Source organism: Bos indicus, chromosome 6 (genome assembly GCF_029378745.1).
Source record: "Bos indicus isolate NIAB-ARS_2022 breed Sahiwal x Tharparkar chromosome 6, NIAB-ARS_B.indTharparkar_mat_pri_1.0, whole genome shotgun sequence".
Taxonomy (NCBI): Eukaryota; Metazoa; Chordata; class Mammalia; order Artiodactyla; family Bovidae; genus Bos; species Bos indicus.
Genome location: NC_091765.1, coordinates 96,705 through 101,287, shown reverse-complemented (window position 1 = coordinate 101,287; position 4,583 = coordinate 96,705).

The window sequence follows — 4,583 nt, the reverse complement described above, 5'->3', positions numbered from 1 at the left end:
AATATTGCATTAGGTTTTATCATGTTGATTACACACTGAAATGATAATATTTGGGGTGTGTTAAAATAAAATATAGGTAATTTCACCTAATTCTGCTTTTATTCAACGTGGCTACTGGAATCTGAATTACATGAGTGACAAACCTGATGTAACTGATACACACGGAACACTGCATTCCCACTGATACATATTATTTTCAAGAGCCCAACGAACATATAACAAAAAGAACATGTATTGGGCTATTAGGAAAGCTCGAATTATTTCAAAAGACTGAAATAATGCAGAGTATACTTAGGGACTGCAATGGGCTGACAGTTTATGGGCCCTCAAACTTCACCCCGCACGTGGTGATGATCCTAGGAGGCAGGCACTCTGGGAGGGGTCAGGCCAGGAAGGAATGGGCTCCCGTGCTGCGAGGACAGGGAGAAGCAGCAGGCAGTCTAGGAACCAGGAAACATGACTCACCAGACGTGGCACCTGCTGATGATCTTGGGACTCCCCAGCCTCCAGGACTACAAGAAACAACTTTCTGTTGTTTATCAGCTAGTCTACGGGATTTACAACAGTAGCCCAAAAAGACAGGGCTCTTTGATAGTGAAAAAGACAGGGCTCTTTGATAGTGAAGGACAGGGAAGCCTGGCGTGCTGCAGTTCATGGGTCACAAAGAGTCGGACACGACTTAACGAATGACCACCACCACCACCACCACCAGTTGATCTGAGTTAAGACTAAAACGGAACTCATGGCTTAGGCTATTTAGTCTGTTTCACACAGGCCAAAATGACTCGTATATTTTAAAGTATTTATCCAAAAGTGCCCCTTGATAGCATTTTACAGCCTGTACATAATAGGATGAATACTTTTAAAATAAATTTAATAGTCTATACTTCTAAAATATAATATTTCAAAATATTTTCCTATAAGAGACTTTGAATATTTTTTCAGTAACTCTCCCTCTTTCCCTCTATTACAGGCACTGAACAATGTTGAGGAAAAATCAGTTTGGTGCTAGCAAGTCACAGGCAGGATACTTACCAACTTTAAAGATTAGTAGCAGAAAAAAAAAAAGATTAGTAGTATATACTATATATTCATAGAGAATTACTTGCTGTCATTAATGTTGGAAGAGCAAAACATACCCATTTCCTTATGGTCCTTTCATAAACAATGCTTCTCTAGTTTGTCTTTTAAACACATAAACAGTGTTTCTCTAGTTCTGTGCTCCTCTGTCAGGTCCTTCTGTTATTGTCTGGTGAAGGGGAAACACTGTTATCAGAAAATGAAACTAAAATTATAAGTTAGATATGATGTTATTGTTCTATTTTTGTATGTTTCTGAATCAAGATTAGATAAACAACAGATGGGCTGCCTTCTGTGGCTGAAAATAGAAATAATGGGTTGTTTGTTTTCTACACAAATAATTTTTTTAAATTCTACAAATGGCTCTAAGGTGAACTTGACAGTCTTGGCTAAGCTGCTTCTATTATGGTAACACATTTCTATTATTGAAACACAGGTTCTAGTATCAAAATTCCTTGGGACATAGATAATTGGATTAGATGGATGAAAGAGAAAAAAATGAAGGGGGAAACTTTAGGAAAGGAAACATGTTCTTTTGAAAATCAATGTTTAAAAGACAAAATGATGATTCTAATACAGAATATAAGAACAATTCTTTTTTAAACCTCAGGAATTATGTACTTGCCACAACAGAATAATGAAATTTTTCTTTGTGTATGGCATTCTAGTAAGAGGCTTAACTTTATTTTCTCATTTAATCTTCACAGCCACCTATGAGGTAGATATTACTGTATTTAACATATTATTCCCTATATTTCCATGAGGAAACTGAGACTCAAAGTGTTACAGATGGGACTGTAAACCCCATGTTCTTAATAAATATGTTACATGTGAATGGCTTTCTAGAAATATCAACAAACTTTGAAATGTGTAACTCTTTCATAAAATGCTTTGAGCCTCTTAGAAGCCCCTAAATAAATAGGAAGATGTGGGAAAACAGAAATGAATATTCTCTGTAAAAACAAAAAATAATGCCTTAAGAGACATATAAAATACAAAATAATTATGTGTAATAATAAAATGATAAAGACAGGAGTCAGAGGAACACTAATGGGAGAGTGATCCAAGTTATTATTTGTATTAGAATACTGTAAGTCAAGAGTACATATCATAATTTCTGGGGTAAGCAATAAAAGAATGCACAACTAACTAGGTAATCAGAGAGAGAAATACAATAATACAAAAGAAGTCAAGACAGGAGAGAGAAAAAGAAAAACAGTTTGGAAAAACTGAAATCGAATGATAAGATGGCAGATATTAACCCAAGTACATCACCGATTGCATTATATATAAATTAACTATCGACTACATAAGAGAGTAAGATTGCTGGACTAGGTACAAAAAAAATTTGCTGATAGGAATGTAAAATGAGGCAACCACTATGGAGAACAGTCTGGTGACTATTCAAGCAGTTAAACATAAAACTGCCACGTGATCCAGAATTCCACTCCTAGGAATATACCCCAAATAATTTTAAATCATGTCTAAGCAAAAATAATCCTGCTTATTTAACTTCTATGCAGAGTACATCATGTGAAATGCCAGACTGGACAAAACACAAGCCGGAATCAAGATTGCTGGGAGAAATATCAATAACCTCAGACGTGCAGATGACACGACCCTTACGGCAGAAAGCAAAGAAGGACCAAAGAGCCTCTGGATGAAAAGTGAAAGAGGAGAGTGAAAAAGTTGGCTTACAACTCAACATTCAGAAAACTAAGATCACGGCATCCAGTCCCATCACTTCATGGCAAATAGACAGGAAAACAATGGAAACAGTGACAGACTATTTTGGGGGCCTCCAAAATCACTGCAGATGCTGACTGCATCCATGATATTAAAAGACACTTGCTCCTTGGAAGAAAAGTTATGATCATCTTAGACAGCATATTAAAAAGCAGAGACATTACTTACCAACAAAGGTCCGTCTCATCAAAGCTGTAGTTTTTCCAGTAGTCATGTATGGATGTGAGAATTGAACTATAAAGAAATCTGAGTGCCAAAGAATTGAGGCTTTTGAACTGTGGTGTTGAAGAAGACTCTTGAGAGTCCCTTGGACGGCAAGGAGATCAAACCACTCTATCATAAAGGAAATCAGTCCTGAATATTCATTGGAAGGACTGATGCTGAAGCTGAAACTCCAATACTGTGGCCACCTGATGGGAAGAACTGATTCACTGGGAAAGACCTTGATGCTGGGAAAGATTGAAGACGGGACGAGAAGGGGACGACAGAGGATGAGATGGTTGGATGGCATCACCGACTAAATGGACAGAAGTTTGAGCAAGCTCTGGCAGTTGGTGATGGACAGGGAGGCCTGGCATGCTACAGTCCATGGGGTCGCAGAGAGTTGGACACGGCTGAGCGACTGACCTGAACTGAAGCAAAAATGTGCATATGAATGTTCATAACAGAGCAGTGTTATTCATAATAACCATAAAGAGCAAAATAAAGCAAAAGCAAGCAAAGGAAAGGAAATAACAAAGAAGAGAAGTCAATGACACTGAAATCAGAAAATCATTTTTTTAAAAAAATCACACAACCCAAGAGCTGGTTCTTTGAAAACTTTAGTACAATTGATAAGGTTCTAGTACAAATGATTTAAAACGACAGAGAAACACAACTTAACCAATATCAAGAATGAAAAAGAGGGTATCACTAGAGACCGTACTGACATTAAAAATATAATAAGGAAGGACTTCCCTAGTGGCCCAGTGGTTAAGAATCTGCCTGCCAATGCAGGGGACATGGGTTCAATCCCTGGTCCAGGAAATTCCCTCATGCTTCAGAGTGACATGCCCATGTGCCACAACTACTGAAGCCCACACACTCTGCAGCCCAGGCTCTGCAACAAGAGAAGCCACCACAATGAAAAGCCTAAAACAAAGAGTAGCCCCCACACTCTGCAACTAGGGAAAGACTGCACACAGCAATGAAAACCCAGCACAACCAAAACTAACTTTCACTTTCCAATAAAAATGTTAAAAATACCTAAGTAATATTACAAACAACTCTATGCATATAAACCAGACAATTTAGATGAAGTAGACCAATTCCTCAGACTGCCAAAACTCACCCAAGATGAAACTGATAATATGAACAGTCCTGTAACGATTCAACAAATTGAGTTTGTAGTTTAAAATCTCCTGAACAAAGATGTTCAGGCCTGATGCTTTCATTGGTAAAATCTAACAATTTTAAAGGGATACCAATTCTACACAATCTCTTCCAGAAAACAGCAGAGAACTAATCCAAACAAATTCTATGAAGTCCGGATTACTTAATATTCAGTTCAGTTTAGTTGCTCAGTCGTGTCCAACTCTTTGAGACCCCGTGGATTGCAGCAAGCCAGGTATCCCTGTCCATCAGCAACTCCCAGAGTTTACTCAAACTCATGTCCATTGAGTTGCTGATGCCATCCAACCGTCTCATCCTCTGTGGACCCCCATCTCCTCCTGTCCCCCAATCCCTCCCAGCATCAGAGTCTTTTCAAATGAGTCAAC